The sequence below is a fragment of the Hypanus sabinus genome, chromosome 15, assembly GCF_030144855.1.
Source record: "Hypanus sabinus isolate sHypSab1 chromosome 15, sHypSab1.hap1, whole genome shotgun sequence".
NCBI classification, from domain to species: Eukaryota; Metazoa; Chordata; class Chondrichthyes; order Myliobatiformes; family Dasyatidae; genus Hypanus; species Hypanus sabinus.
In genome coordinates, this window is record NC_082720.1 from 17,922,520 (window position 1) to 17,939,841 (window position 17,322).

Consider the following 17,322-nt stretch of genomic DNA (forward strand, 5'->3'; position numbering starts at 1 on the left):
GCACATATGCAGATTACAGCATCAATGGATTGTTATTACCCATGCCTCTCCCAACGACCTCATTTTATTAACAGTTAACTGAGTACTAAATAAGCACAGACCAGAAAGAGCAACACAATAGAACAACTCAGTACTGCATATATTTTTTTCCCATGAGAAATCAACATTTTCTTACAATACAGCATTTGAATCTCAAAATGCTCAAGGTCAATCACTGACATCTGTATTTGATGGCATATTTTCTTATAGTAAATGTACCAGCTATGTGGACCATATAAATTGTCTCAAAACCTCAGATCATATAAAAAACGAATATCTTTCACTTTCCTTAGAAAGAATACCACAATACACTTTAGGTTCCTGTGGCAGGCCAAATGTCTATTTCCAAATGGAACTCAAAGTTCAAAGGAAATTATCAAAGTGCACATGTATCACCATATACAATCCTGATTATTCAGTAATAATAAATCACCTCACCCACTTACAGATAAACATGCTGAACGGAGTCACTGCCTGTCCTCATTCTCTACCCTGTGTATTACATCTTTGCAACCAATTGGATGAAGTGATGAGTTTCAAATGATTGCAAAAAAATCCAGACTACCAATGTGGTACAGTTCTGAGGAAGCACCATTGTGTAAGTAGTATCATTATTTACATCAGCCATTGAACTCAGCCCACCTGCTTTTCCGGTGAATGCAAAAGCATCCAAAGCAGTATTTCGCAGATACACAAGTGCTTTCCAGCATCCCACCCATCAGGTCACCTAATACCCACCCACCCAAGGGATAAATCACCTTGTTATACATAGAACAACAATGGTTATACTTTTTTTGGCCGTAAAGCATATTGGGATAACTCAAGGATGCACTCAAGACTCTTCACTAAATGGTCCACTCAATCTGAAGGTACGTACAGACTTTAAATTGGGTAAGTTCTGCCCCAAACACTGAATTTAATATTTTCACCTTCCGGCTGTACTGACAATGACACCATTTGTTACATTATTTCTAGCTATCTGAGAGGGAACGTGTTGAATCCTCATTAATACTACTGCGCTGAGGAGATTTTCCAATGCTGTTAAGTAGGTGCTTGAAGAACACCTCAAAGTATCATTTAGAGAATAGTTACATAGCACAAGAGTTATAACATAGAATCAGCAAACCATTGGTAGAATCTACATTAGGCACTGCCTCAAGAAGGCAAAATCTATCAAAGATCCCCACCATCCAGACCATGCTATCTTCACGTATCAGGCAAGAGGTACAGAAGCACCAGGTTCAAGAATAGCTACTTTCCTTCAACTATTTAGTTCTTGAACCTACTGGCACAACCCTAATCACTACCTCAGTGTAGCAATACCATGACCACTTTGCACTGCAAAAGACTGCTTAAATTATGTCCTTTCTTATAAATTTGCATGTAATTTATGTTTCACTTGTGGATGTTGTTGATCAGGTGATATTGTGTGTGATGCTTTGGCAAGAAAGTTTTACATTGTATTTATGCATCTGACTTTGAAAGTGTTTTCTTTCCCATTTTTTGAAATGCAATAGTTTTTTTTCTAGTTTAAGTCTTCAGAAAGAATCCAAAATCTGTCTTTGTGCTCTAAAATAGAAATACATCAGCAATTGTAATCAAACCAATGCCACTTCACTTGAATCAAAACTCAACACACAACATAGATTATAAAGTCTGCACTGGTACAAGGCCAAAGTATCGAAAAACAAGAAACCTGGGGAAGGACATATGCAAATCACTACAATACTCATTCCAAACTGAAAATTTAGTGATAAAAGTGTGAATGTATAAACAAAAAGAACATTTTAAATAATATACGCAGTTAAAAACTTCTCAATTAAGTCAAACTCCCATACAGCTAGAATAAGAACAGTGGAACATGGTGGCTTCTGATGTGATATTTAGAACCAAAATTTGGCAAGATCTAAATTTGTAACTTTTATCTGTTCTACCGAAGATGGGCCAGCGAACGTTCAGATTCTCGATAACACTGCATTAAACGAGGAGCGCATAGAACCGAAACCTTACTCTTACTCCCGTTAAAAATATGAGAAGCATCTCGGACAGCTACGTTTATTAGTTACCTTAATCTCTTTTCACAAAAAGTACTCCAGCTCCTAAACCATGCTGCTTCCTGTTGACTCCCACAGCGAGGCTGTTCCTACCGGAAATACAGAGAGGGGGGTAGAAAGAGAGAGAAAATATAAATAAATAATAAAGTGCGTTGCTGCTGCCGCTGAATTCATTAGCTTTCTGTAGGCCAGGCCCGAAGCGCTGGCCGGTAGCGGCACGATCCACTCCGCTGGCCCTCACACTCACATTGATCAGTAAACTCCACAATCACACTCCGTACAATGTTGCCGCTCCGCACATCCAAGAAACCCCCACGCGTGACGACACGGCTCGGCGCTCTGACGTCACCGCGCCCCGTCAAGCTCCGCCCCTTTCCCTGCCGGCGCTTTTGAACATGGAAGTTGTTCCTTTCCCGTCGTCGGGCGCGGCCAATCCGGGCTGACCACTGGAATATGCCCGCCGCTGATTTATTTTAAGGCCTGAATGTGCGGCCGGCGGTTCATTTCGGTCTTTTCTAATCCCGCCCTCGGCGCTGAATCTGCGGCTTGAGGTGCTCCGTGTCCCGCACCCGGTCTCCGCTGCGGTAGCGCGGCCTTCGCCACGCCCGGCCGGTGCCCCCGTTCTCGTGCTCACCTGTCAGCCAATCGTAGCGTGGCTTTCCGCCTGCTCGCGCTCTCGCCGTTGGCCTCGCGGTTCCCGCCCGTGTCGCGTGGAGCGGGTGCGGGAGGCTGGGACGCCCTGGTGCATCGGCGAAACCCCGCTCACAGGGATGGGAGGCTGTTCTTTAGAGTGTGAGGTTGACCTTTCAAATGCTTGTAAAATCATTGGGGGGGGGGGTTGCATAGAGAAACTGGATGTCCATGGCCTTTCCCCCCCCCCCAGGGTGGGGATGTCTAAAACAAGAAAGGTGAGAGGGGAAAGATTTAAGAGGGATCCGTTGGGCGGCTTTTTCAGAGAAGGGGTGAGATTTCGAAACACTGAAATGCATCAATTGCATTAGCAACCAATACTGCCAAGGGTCTGATGAGGCCATACAGTCTGGCGCCAATATAACTTGCCCCATAATGCTCTCAGAACAACACCTAACATAACAAAACAGAACATACCAAGTGATAAATAGCAAAGCAAGCCCTGTACCTCGATTATATGGAATGAGCTGCTGGAGGAAGTCGTGAAATTAGAATGTTTAGAAGGCTGGAATGTGGAATGAAAAGGTTCAGAGGAAATATTAACCAAATGTAGGAAAATGGGACCTGGGTCAGCATAGATGAACTTGATTGAAGGGGCCTCCTCTTGTTCTGTGTAACTCCACAAGTACAGCAGGGAAATTGGGCAAATTTCCCTTAATCAGGGTTTGGAATCATGAAGAGCTGCAGAATAGGCTGGTGAGTAATGCTATCCTGGATGAGGAACATTGAATAAGATGTAGGAATATCAGCACAAACATAAATGGAACAGTTTTGAAGTGTGCAGGTGAAATGAGTGTTGCTAGTACTTAGCAGGTCAGGCAGTAAGTATCTGGAGGCCAACAGCCTTTCATTTGAACTGCATGAGGTGTTGCAAGCAATGAAAAGGTTCTTGTAAATAATTGGTTAAGGTGCAGATGAGAATTATGCTTATTCTCTAAAAAAAATGAATACTTAAAGTCCGCCTGCAAAGATGCATGAAAACTTTGGCTAACGTCTCTTACAAAAGACCACATAGCACTCCCTGAACTTTTCTACAATGTTTCAAGTAGATGTGATCAATCATTGGAAGGGTTTTCCTGTGATGTATGAGATGGAATCCACTACCTTTTCTAGTAGTTTCTGCTGAAAGGCTTTGAGATATAGAATGGTTATCAGAGTGCCTCACTGTAATCAGTGGGGAAAGGAGCTCTCACAATAGTAGAAGGCACGTATTCATGTAATTTTGGTGCTGAATAGTGTGGGAAGATTCTGAAAAGAGAAACTTGGAGCTTGGTGATACATCTTTCTTGTTCCAATATTTCAATGTCTAATATTCCTAATTATCTGAGAAATGTGATAATGAAAAAAGCAGCAGGAGATTAGTCTTGTCCAGTAATGGACAAATTATGAGCACGTTTTGACTCAACTGCATGAATAAAAGATGAAGTGATGATGTGTTAACAAATTGACAATGGTGCTGCCTGTAATGGTTTTCAAATTTTATAGCACTCAAAACATTGAGAATATAGATATTGGTAGGCATTGTGTGGGACTCTGGCAAAAGAATACCAAATATCTTGTCCAAAGATCATGTACGACAAGGAATTTCAGGGAAACACATTCATATCTGGTTCATAGTAGTTTCATGAATCTATTTGCTATATGAGTGGTGATTGATAAGTTTGTGGCCTGAGGTAGAAGGAGACAATTTTAGAAAACTTAGCACATTTATTTTTCAACATAGCCCTTCCTACATTTACACACTTAGTCCAGCTGCCGTGGAGCATACAGATCTTGGACCTCCAGAAAGTGTCCACAGCATGGGGTGATTGATAAATCCATGGCCTAACATAGTTGAGTTATACAGCTCTCGTTACATGAATGAGCAGTTCAACTCTGAGTGATTATGCAGAAAGTTTGAAGTTAATAACATCTACCTTAGGCCAAGAACATATCAATCACCCCTCCTATATAACAGGATTTGCCAATGACATCGTGATTTTTAATTTCTGACTACTAAATATGTGGAAAATAAAACATCACAGTGTGGGAGGTGACATTGGCCCGAATAAAAGGTTGGCTGGTACGCTGATAAAAAGTACCACAAATGTGAGATTTTCTGATTTGCAAAATATAACGAGATTGATGCTGAAGTGTAAACCTTTACAGTTTATATGAATGACTGATTAAAGGGCTGACGGTATAGATGTTAAATTTTCTGATTTCATAAACATAGATAGCAGAAGATATGAAGATTATACACAGGAATTTACTTAAATTAAACGAGTGGGAAAATGCCTAATGAATGGAGAATAAATGTGGGAAGATTTGAAAGTGTCCATCTTGACAGTGAGAATAATAAAGCAGCAAAATAAATGGTGATAGACTGCAAAATTGTTGGGTGTTTTTTCATTTCCATAGATGCTGCCTGACCTGCTGAGTTCCTCCAGCATTTTGTGTGTGTTGCTAAGAATTTAAGAAAGCTGGATGAAATGAATGGAAAAGTAGGGAAATGATGCTTCAGTTATTTAGGATATAGATGAGACCCCACCTGGGGTATATATAACAAAGATGCTGGTGCATTGGAAACACTTCAGGAATGTTTCCTGGACTATTATCTGGAATGGGCAGGTCCTCTTAAGACAGTAGTTTAGAAAAGCTAGGGTTGCTTCTGTTGGAGTTTTAAGTGTGAAAGGAGTCTTGTGTAAAATACATAAGATCCTGAGGGGTCCTCACAGTGTGAATGTGGAGACAATGTTTCTCCTTGTGGGAAAATATAGAACAAAAGGCTGGGAATTAAAGATTGCCTATTTAATCCTCAAATGAGGAAAAATCTTGGTGAACAAGGCCAAGACTACCACTGTTCTTTGGGAATAGAGCTGAGGTTACAAATAGATCAGTATGACCTTATTAAAGTACAAAATAGGCTCCAGGAACTATGTGATTTACTATTCCTAATTTATGTTTTCATGTTTAAAGAAATGGAAATTCATTATTGCCTCAGGTTGAACAATATTTTTAACATTAGTTTTGCCATTACTATCCATATCTAGTCTAAGTTTAAAGTAATGGAAGAAATTGCAGAGTGCCATGCAATTTACCATGTAAAGGGGAACTTCTTCCCTTTGTGTAGTTTTCTTTCACATTGTTTCGGACCTAAAAATAGTGCTAATGGGATCTGCACAGAATAACATGTCATGTAATATATATTATAGCTAACAGCTAAGAAGGATGCCAGTTCAGGATGTACTATAGATTAAGAGTACAGTCAAACAGGATACGCGCATTCAGAACCATAAAATCTGTGGTCTTATCCTGATTGTATGCTCTCTGTTAGGGCTCATCCTTTCTGATAATTAAAGTGCTATCATTTTAAACTATTAAAGAGGAGAACGATGAGCAAACTGCCTTCAATAGCTGAGGGATCAAGACAATCAAGAGATAGAAGATTTAGAAAATTGGTCATGAGTAGTTTACTTGAATAGAGTTGTGAGGCCATAGCGGTGTGATCCACGATTTTGTTTTTATAAGTAGTCATGTCTTTCTCTTAGATGGGCCTCAACCATCTAAGAGAAAATTATTTTAAAATTCCAAGCTAAACAATGCCAGGTATTCGGGAGCAACAATAGATAATGCTAATGCAAGTAAATACCAAGATATTTTTCTCATCTATTTTTAACTTTTACTGCATGTGGTAATCTCAGACAAATTCCAGCATAGTGGGGCAGGGAAGCATTGAAAATGAGTTTAAACCTGAAGAAGTCATTTTTATCCAGCATCAGTGTCCAATAACATCTCAAAAACATTTTTTTAACATCGGTTTACTTTGCTTCTTTCTCTCCTATTACAGAATAAACATATGAATGACAGTATGAGATTTATGACTTCTAATCTATTACCAGGGTCAGTGTTGATAAGTGACTGATTCTAGGTATCTGACCTTGCCCAATATCCCATAACACCTAGGTTAACAAAAATCTTATCTAAGTAGGTTTATAATCAACAGTGTTTGAGGAAGAAGGTTCCAACCTTCTGATACTGTGTGCTTTCTAACTTTGCTGCTAAAAGGCATGACTTGAATTTTTAGACAGTGCTGCTCTGAACAGTACCCAGGATGTGGCTAAAAATTAAAATAGGAGATTGGAAATGTGTGTCAAAAGGGCAATGTTATGATAATCATGGGGGTTTTATATTGGGAAAATCAGGTTGGTGCTGATTTTGGAGACCATGAGAGAGAATATGTAGAATTTCTATGAGATGGCTTTTTAAAGCAGCTTGTTGTTGAGCCCACTAGGGGAACCGATATTCTAGATTGGGTTTTGTGTAATGTACCAGATTTGATTAGGGACCGTAAGGTAAAGGAACCCCCAGGAGATAGTGATCATAATATAGAATTCACCCTGCAATTTGAGAGGGAGAAGCTAAAGTCAAGGCATCAGTATTACATTGGAGTAAAGGGAATTACAGAGGCATGAGAGAGGAGCTGGCCAGAGTTGATTGGAAGGAGACACTATCAGGAATGACAACAGAGTAGCAATGGCTGGAGTTTCTGGGAGCATTTTGGAGGTGCAGGATAGATACATCCCAAGAAGAAGTGGTATTCTAAAGGCAGAGTGACACAACCATGGTTGACAAGGGAAGTCAAAGCCAACATGAAAGCAAAAGGGAGGGCATATAATAGAGCAAAAATTAATGGGAAGTTAGTGGATCAGGAAGCTTTTAATAACCAACAGAAGGCAACTAAAAAGTCATGAGGGAAAAGGTGAAATATGAAGGTAAGCTAGCCGGTAATATCAAAGAGGATCCCAAAAGTATTTTCAAATATATAAATAGCAAAAGAGGCAAGGGTCGTTATTGGAACACCGAAAAATAACGCTGGAGAGGTAGCAATGGGGACAAGGAAATGGTGGACAAACTGAGTAAGTATTTTGCATCAGCTTTCACTGTGGAGGTCTGAGACTGTTGGGGGCAAAAAGTGCTTGGGAAGCTGAAAGGTCTGAAGTCACCTGGACCAGATGGACTACACTGCTGGATTCTGAAGGAGGTAGCTGAAGAGATTGTGGAGGCATTAGTAATGATCTTTGAAGAATCAACAGATACTGGTATGGTTCTGGAGGATGGGAAAATTAGCCAGAGGGTGGCAAATCTGGAATTCATTGCCCCAGAGAGCTGCGGAAGCCAGGTCATTGGGTATATATTTAAGGCAGAGGTTGATCGGTTTTGATTAGTCAAGGCATGAAAGATTACAGGGAGAAGGCAAGAGAATGGGGTTGAAAGAGATATGGATCAGCTACGATCAAATGGCAGAGCAGACTTGGACTGAATGGCCTAATTCTGCTCCTATGTCTTATGGTCTTCTTACACCCTAAGGAAAAGATACATTTTCTATCTAGCATCATCCTTCTTACTGTCCAGAAAATGTCAATCCAATCATCCTTTTGCCTTTTAAAGTCAAGGGAATACAACCTGCTTTGTTTAATCTCTTTGTAATTTAACATTTGGTGTCCAGGCATTCTGATAAAGTTAGTTCGCAGTCCCTTCGAGATTAATGTGAAAGATGTGCTGCCCAACTCAAAATTTTCTTGTTTATATTGTTCAAGAGGAAAAAAGTAGAAAAGTAATCACACACAGCTGAAACCTTGTTCAGACTTGCCATATTACATTGAATTATAAACAGCTCATTTTTGCTTCGAGTTTTATTCTTATATTTGTCATTAGCAAAATTATAAAGCTAAAGCAGCTCTCACCCACAGCACATTCAAAAATGTTGAAGGCTTTGTACTGCTGATAGGGTTTGATGGAAGACTTAATGTTTGATACACACAAGTAAGGGAAATCATATGTAAATAAACATCCACATTTTTCCTAATATTTTAATGCTTTGTATTCCACCACAAACAAGTAAAATAAATGCAACAGGGCATTTCAGAGGTTAAGTGAAGTTCAACAGATTCTTTATTTAAACTAATTCTTTCTGCTAGTATCTGGCGCATGGAAGAAGCCTAACTGAGAGCTTTTGGTACATTGGCCTTTATAAATCAAAGTATTGAGTATAAGAGTTGGAATGTTACGGTGAGGTTGTATAACATATTGGTGAGGCCAAATTTGGAGTATTGTGTGCAGTTTTGGTCACCTAATTACAGGAAGGATATTAATAAGGTTGAAAGATTGCAGAGAAGGTTTACAAGGATGTTGCCAGGACTTGAGAAACTGAGTTACAGAGAAAGGTTGAATAGATTAGGATTTTATTCCCTGGAGCGTAGAAGAATGAGGGGAAACTTGATAAGTATATAAAATTATGATGGGTATAGATGGAGTGAATGCAAACAGGCTTTTTCCACTGAGGCTAGGGGAGAAAAAAACCAGAGGATATGGGTTAAGAGTAAAGGGGGAAAAGTTTAAAGGGAACATTGGGGGGAGCTTTGTGGTGGGAGTGTGGAATGATCTGCCAGATGAAGAAGTAAATGCAAGCTCACTTTTAACATTTGAGGAAAAACTTGGACAAGTACATGGATGAGAGGGGTATGGAGGGATATGGTCCAGGTGCAGGTCAGTGGGACTAAGCAGAAAAATGGTTCGGCGCAGCCAAGAAGGGCTGAAGGGCCTGTTTCTTTGCTGTAATGTTCTAAGGTTCTATGATATACAGTACTTCCTGTCTCACCAAATAGCCCAGGATAGTTGGTTCCAGCTATTTTCAACAAAACTATCTAACGTGATGCAAATCATCTAATTCTCATTCTTCAGATTCTCCTCCAATACTTTCTCCTGCAACAAAATACTTTTCCACCCACATCCTTGCACTTCACTGCCATTTTCTTCCTGAGATTTCTTCCTCCTGCCTCTGCAGTAAATTATTCCTTTTCCTCTATGCATTTTAGTTTTCACTTTAACTTCTTTTGTTTCGACTTACCTAAGCATGTTTCCTCATATTATTTTCTCATTAATATACAGTAATATTAAATAAATGCTGATGTTGTATTCTTTAACTAGCCCCGTACTGCTAGATTGTAGACTCAATTATTTCTTGATATACAAAACTGGCGTGTGTGTTTTAATAGATATTTGTTCTACTCGTAAGGTCCAAATACTTTCATCTCTGCTCCAATTGAAATCCTAGTGTTGAACATGTATTCCCAGTTTTCAAAGATATGATTTCACAGTTTTACAAATGGAATTATTTCTGCCACGTATATGCTCCTCCACTTAGCCTCTATCTGGTCTATTGTGCCTTCACAATCTTTAGCATAATTTGCCATATCCACAATTAGCCAGATGAATGATTATCTGAACCTCTAATTAAGCACAACCTTTACAAAGATTCTTATGGAAAGCAATTGAATGCAAATATATATATATTTAAATTTATATGAAAGTACAGTAAAAATTGATGGTTCCAACTCAGGTTTTAAATGTGAAAGAAAATAGAATATCTGATCTTGAATCTATAAATAGAGGTATAATTCTATTTGACTTGAGTTATTTTACAAGTTAATTTTATTTCCACGTTTTTAAAACGCAATTTTTGAGGGGCAGTAATTAAAACAGAACTGTTGTAACTTAAGAGATACAGAAATCAACGATGACTCCCAGTTGACGCAAGAAAGGGCATGATGGGAATGCGGTTAATGATTTACGAAGGAATTTATATTCTTCCAAAGACTTGCAAATTAAATTTAGTGCTAAAAATGTAGGGGGTAAAAATGCATACGATATGCTTATAAAGTAGGAAGTAGAATAGGCACACCCAGGCCCTATGAGTCTGAAACTAACTGGACTTTGTTATGAACTCAGAGACAATAGGGTAATTTTAATATATGCATTAATTAGAAGGGTGCTAGTCGATTATAGTGGGAGGCTTGATTATTTCGTTTTACTTCTTCCGCTATGTCAGAAAGCAGTTTCTGTAAGAATGCCCACATATAATTAATTTTATGAAGTGTAATAAATTCAGGATAACTTCCTTGCTACCTATTTCCAATCCGCTGCCATAACTTCGTCAGAAGTGCAAGCGGAAGCTTTGTGTACGTCTCCAAAGAGGATTGCTGTCGTTCTTCCGGCGAAGTTACAATGTCAGAGATGCGGTGAGGAAATTCTTGTGTATTCAAGTGAATATATTTATAAAGAACACAAGGTATATCACCTGGCAGAAACGGCGAGAGAGATGCTTGTATGAACCAAGTAGTTCTTAAACTGTGAGACCTACAGAAGGATCGCTTTAATCATTGCTTTTCATCAGCTGGCTTAGTCGTGTAGAAACAATAGCATTGCAATTGTACAACAGAGTATTTTGCAGACTGACAGCTACTGAGAATGCTAATGAGGAGCAAAATTGTGGGGAACCTATTGAGGTGTATTGAGAAAATGGGGTTTAACTATCCAAATATTACGATAGAAGCCTTGGAGGGTAGAATTTTTGAAATATGGTAGGCAGAACCTTTTTGACCGCCTGTTTTTCAGACCAGTAAAAAGGTGTTTGTGGCCTTTGTTTTGAAAAATGGGTTGAACCATATTGACCCATAGAGCATTACAGCACAGAAAACATGCCTTTTGCCCATCTAGACTGTCAAACTATTAATCTCCCTATTTCAGTCGGCCTGAACCTGGTCCATACCCTTCCCATCCATGTACAAATTTCTACCTATTCAAATTGCTCCTAAATCAAACTCACTTCCACTGGCAGCTCATTCTCACCACCCTTTAAGTGAAGTTCCCCTAATAGTTCCTTTAAGCATTTCACATTTCACCCTTAACTCACGACTTCTACTTCTAGTTTCGCCCATCTTCTGGGAAAAGCCTGCTTGCACTTATCCTGTCTATACCACTTATTTTATATACCTCTAACATTCTCCTATGCACCTGGGAATAAAGTTCTAATCTACTCAGTCTTTCCCTATAAAACCATAAGATGCACCAAAGGTCCGATTTCTGTGCTGTAGTTTTCTCTAACTCTGACTCTAAAATGCATTGATGCCAGGGCAAATGAGCTTTCATGATCAGAATCAACTCATATTTCCACAGTAAGGATTTTAAAGAATATGGGTTAAGGGTAAATCAGCCATCTAATTGAATGGTACTCAAGCTCCGTTGGTTGAATATCAGCATTACTGAGTTACTGTGGAGTGTGTTCAAATATATTTTGCAGAACTCAGATTTTAAGTCATTGCAGTGATGCCCAGAGATAGGATACACTATAGAACCAAAAGAAATTACACTTAATTGTTTTCATGTATGTATTTCTGAGAAATTTCATGTTCTTTACTGAATTAACCTAACTGTTATCCTCTTTTCCAACAATAAAGATAACAGAAGATCACTTTCTAATAGTAATGTGATTCTAGCAGTTGCGTAACCAAAACTGTCAATTAGTCCCATAATCAATCAAAGTTCTTGATGAATTCCACTAGACTGAATTAAACTCGCCCCCAGTGTTCACTGCTTGTACTGATTTTAGTAAGTGATTTTTTACTCCATAATAAAACCATTACAGATAGAATTATCTTCTGAAGATTGTACTGTTGATCATTCTTAATGAGTCATTTAATTAGAAGAACATTTGAAGAACTAGATATTAAAAAGAGGAAAAGAAAGATGCTGGCCGCATCATTTAGTCTTATGATCCTAAATTAGATTGTAGTTGAACTGTTTTTTAAATTCCATCTACTCACTGTTGTTGCAAAGCCCTTACCTAACAATCATCTATTAAATTCAGATTAAAAGCATCTAATTGTTTTAAACTCTATTGATTGTTACCATTATTCTTAAACATTTTGTCAATTCTGATTTCTGTCAGTTATAGTGATATTAAATTAAGTAGTTTTATTTAGTTTCATTTTCTGAATAGAATAATACAATAATAGCTAATAATATAAATGTAAAACATTCCCACTTTTGATACTCAATCAAGTACACAGTTCATTTCAAGTTTCAAGTTCCTGGGTGTCAGCATCTCAGAGGGTCTATCTTGGGCCCAACATATTGATGCAATCATGAAGAAGGCACAACAGTAACTGTACTTCAGTGTAGGCAGTGTCTCAAGAAGATAGCATGCTTTACCATCTAGGAGATGCACTCGTCCATCAGGCAGGAGTGACAGGAGCCTGAAGACCTATGCTCAATATTCTTCCCTTTCCCCATCAGATTTCATGAATCAATGAACATTACCCCATGCCTCTTCTTTTATACTATGTACTTATTTTTGTAACTTATAGTAAGTTATCTTAATTTCCTAGAACTTATTTTTTGTAAATCAAAATGGTTAATCTGTGGTTTTTTATTTCAATAATGTGTGGCAGTGCAAAATACTTGATTTTTATTTGCCTTGTTAACAATAGTGGCAAGTCATTCACTGTACCGCTGCCACAAATTAACACATTTTGCAATGTATGGTACAACAGTGATATTTCTGAATCTGAAAACATTGTAAAGCTCCCCCTACTGTTTCAAAGTACTCTGAATGTAAAATTGTTCTACAGTTCCCACAGAAGTGATCCAAAGCAAAGTAAGACTTCCTCTTTTTTGTCCCAGGAATTCATATCAAGTTAGGCTTTTTTTTGAAATCCCATCAATAGATGTGCATCTTTACATATTTTTCATGAGAACCCAAATGCCCATCCAAACCTTGAATTTCACTGTACTTCAAAGAACACATATGTTTCAATAGATATGCGGTAAATAAAGCTGATTTTTCTTTCATAGATTGCCTTAACAAAAACTAAATAATCATTATTCATTGAGAAACAGGGTGATATGCTGCTGTTTTATTTCAATGATCGTGTGTCAGTTCAAAATACTTGATTTTTATTTGCCCAGTTAACAATAGTGACCAGACCATTCTAGGCAAGTCATTCATTGTCTGGCAATTACAAAAAGAAAGTAACAGTTAGGAGCAGCAGTACATCATTTAGCACTTCAAATTATTCACCAATGTCATGGCTGATCTCCTTAATGTCATTTTCCAGAACTATCTGCAGATTCCTCAATTCTCTTACAGTGCCTTGAAAAAATATTCAGCCCCCACAACTATTTTCACATTTTACTGTCTTATGAACATAAAATATATTGAAGTAGGATTTTAAGCAACTCTACAAAACATTGTGCATAATGTCAGATCAAAAGAAAAATTCCAAAAGCTGTCAATAATACTAAAAATTAAAAACCAATATCATGAGACTGGAAATGTATTCATCCACTTTGTAATTACTATGCTAACTTTCTTCAGGAGCAATATTTGCTTACTAGCTCCCCCAGTTTGTTAATGTAGAGAATTGGAGGATTGAATAAATGCCTCTCTTTCTGTAAGGTCCAACAGTTATGGAAGATTTTCAACAGACCAAACCAAAATTAAGACAAAAGAGCATTCAAGAGAAATGATAATCGAGAAGCACAATTCTGAGGAAGGGGACAAGACTATCTCAATGCAGTGCTTGCAACTGGAGTTGAAGTTCATGGCTCCATGATCTCTCAGACCTGGCAAAAAAAAAAGGATATTTATGAAAGAGTGGCAAGGGCGAAGCCCTGGCTAAAATAAAAGATCCTTACCCATAGACACATCGCAAATTTCTCCAGTCCTGCTAAAGGGTTTCAGCCCAAAATGTCGACTGTACATTTTTCCCTAGATGCTTCCTGGCCTGCTAAGTTCCTCCAGTATTTTGTGTGTGTTGCTAAGACATTGCGAAGTGTCACATTGAAGATAGTATAATGATGTGGAAGAAGGTCTCGTGGTTGGATGAGACAAAAGTGGAAATTTTTGGCCTCATCGCTAAGTGGTATGGTAAGTGGTAATGCTGTTCTTCAACAAAGTAACAACATTCCTGCCGTAAAGTATGGTGAAGGTATGCTATGGGGATGCTTTTCAGCAGCAAGGACTGGAAATCTCATCAGCATTGATGGGAATATGAATGCTGCTAAAAACAGTGAGATTCTGGATAAACCTGCTATTTTCTGCCAGAAACCTTAAATTGGGGAGGAAGTTTGTCTTTCAGCTGGACAATGCCAGAGCCACCATGGAGTGGCTTCAGATGAAGAAAATTGATGTCTTTGAGTGGCTTAGTCAGAGTCCTAATGTTAACCCAATCAAACATCTCTGACAAGACCTCAAGATTGCTGTCCACCACCACTCCCCACATAACCTGGCACAGCTTGAGTAATTTAGCAGGGAGGAATGGACAAATTTTGCTCCATCACATTGTGCAAAGCTAATGGAGACTTATCCAAAAAGCCTACTGGCTGCAAGAGCTGTGAGAGGTGGTTCAACTAAGTACTGAGAAAAGAGGGATGAATAGTTTTGAACTACTAACATTTCAGCTTTTGTATTTTTAGTTTTTCATCCTTTACAATTTCCCCTGTTTTTTGGGGCTCTACTATGGGGGAAATAAAAGGAGCATGTGATTCACAAATAAAAATTCTCAGTGAAATTGATTTAAATCCCTGGTTGCAATGTGAACAAAGGGTTGGGAGCTGACTACTTTTACAAGGCACTGTAAAATCCAGAAAATATCAATCATAGTTTTGATTGAACATAATGAGCAAATCTCCTCAGTCCCAAATCATCTACCCTTTTCAGAGACTATAACCTAGCTTCAGATGTCTCAACCAGGAGAAGCTTCCTGTCTGCGCCCTGTTGAAGTTTGTATGAACTTTGTGATGCTGCTTAAATGCAAGCTCATCATTTTTGGTGTAATTTCCAGATTGGGTCTGATATTCTGATCAACTCTTGTGTCATCCACAATTGTGTTGAAACTGCACTGTATCTTATGTTTCTGCAATCCAGTGCTTGCAAAAGAGTTCCTTTGAGTAGATGCGGCAGGAAGGTAAGAAGCTGCAGAAAGTACTGAAGTCCGTCCATCACTGGCATATCCTTCCTCACCATCGGTACTATCTATGTGAGGCAGTGTCTCAAGAAGGGAATATCTATCTTCAAAGGTTCCACTAACTGGGCTATGCCATCTTCCTGCAGCTGTCACCAGGTATGAGGTTTAGAAGTTTGAAGTCTCACACCATCAGGTTCAAGAACAGCTAATTTCCTTCAACCATTCAGTTCCATTCCTTCAACCAATCAACTGACATAGTACCAATCGTTAGCTCTGTATAGCACACTATGACTAATTTGCACTGCAATGGAGTCCCTAACCCTAATGTTTTGCTCTATTGTGTTCTTGTATAGTTTATGGTTTTTTTTGCTAATGTTGTGTACCTGGTGCCATGTGCCTTTGGTGCTGCTGCAAGTAAGCTTTACATGTGCTTGTGCATCGGACAATAAATTTAACTTTGACCTTTGAACTGTCTCTGTCAGTGCAGCACAGACAAGTGTTTAAGCATGTAAACATCTCTTGTAGCCTTAAGGAGCAGCCCCTTCCTCACCACCTTCCACTCCCCCAAGGGAGTAAGTTGCTTATATCTCTTTTAAGATGGTGACTCACCTATAGCAAAAGAAAGGAAAGAATTAAATCCTGAGAAGATAATAAAGACAAAGGTGATGATAGGAATGAAAATAATTTCTGTGTTGATACAAGGAAGCACTAGAAATGCCCTTAGATGATATACCTTCTCTAAAACTGATTCATCTGTCTGGTAACTGATTTATTACTCTAATATATACTGAGGTACCATGAAAAAATTGCATGCCATCGATAAAGATCATTCCAAATTGTAAATACATCGAGGTTGTACAAGGGGAAAATAAATAACAAGCTGCAGAATATAGTGTTACAGAGGAAGTTTTTGGGTAGACAAATAAGATGCAAGAGCTAAGATGAAGTAGTTTGGGAGATGAAGAATTAATTGGTATTCTACAACATCTGTTCAAGAGTCTTATAACAAGCAGGATAGACTGCCCTCAAGCCGGGTGGTGTCTGTTTTTGTATTATCTGCCTGATGGAAGAGGGAGAAGAAAGAATGACCAGGGGGTGGGTGGGGGAGGCATCTTTGATTATGTTGGCTCGTTGGCAAATTTAGATGGAGACATAATGTAAAGATTTTTACACCTCATGTATGCGAAGGACGTAAGAAATAAAGCCAATTCAATTCAATACTTTCCCGAGGCAGCAGAAAGTGTAGACAGAGTCCATGGAGGGAAGCTGCTTCTCATAATGGGTTTGAGCTGCCACAACTCTCCAAAATTGTCAGGATCAAGGGGTATATACTAAATTTCTTCAGGCCTTGTGAAAGTAGGGTGCTGCTGAGCTTTTCTGGCACTGCCATTAACATGGTTGGATCAGGACAGGGTGTTTGTGATGTTCTATGAACCTGAAGTGCTACTGTAAACCCTCTTGACGTCAGCAGTGTTGATGTAAATCGGGATGTGCACTCCAATCACTTCTGCCTTCCTGAAGTCAATGACCATCTACTTTATTTTGTGGACATTAAGGGAAATGGTGTCTCCTTGTACTCTGACTCATTGTTACTTGAGATACGGTCCACTAACGTGGTGCCATCTGCAAACTGATAGGTGGATTTGAAGCAGCAACTGGCCGTGCACTTTTAAGCATACAGCGAGTAGAGTGTGGGGCTGAGGATGCAGCCTTGTAGGGCACCAGTATTCTGAATTACCGTGGTGGAGCTG

At 38.9% G+C, this 17,322-nt stretch overlaps 1 protein-coding gene across 3 annotated transcripts in view; it reads right to left on the bottom strand.

Annotated features, from left to right (window-relative positions):
• The window catches only part of LOC132405330 (C-terminal-binding protein 1-like), a 124,805-nt gene extending 121,982 nt beyond the window's left edge, over positions 1 to 2,823 (bottom strand). The window contains exons 1-2 of one of the 3 annotated variants that reach the window (XM_059990045.1): positions 2,341 to 2,823; positions 2,106 to 2,182 (exon numbers count right to left, since the gene is read on the bottom strand). The gene's annotated coding sequence lies outside the window, so the exon portion shown is untranslated. The remainder of the gene's footprint in view (positions 1 to 2,105; positions 2,183 to 2,340) is intronic. The other 2 variants (XM_059990044.1, XM_059990047.1) reach the window with 2 other exon arrangements.
• Between the last annotated feature and the right edge of the window lie 14,499 nt (positions 2,824 to 17,322).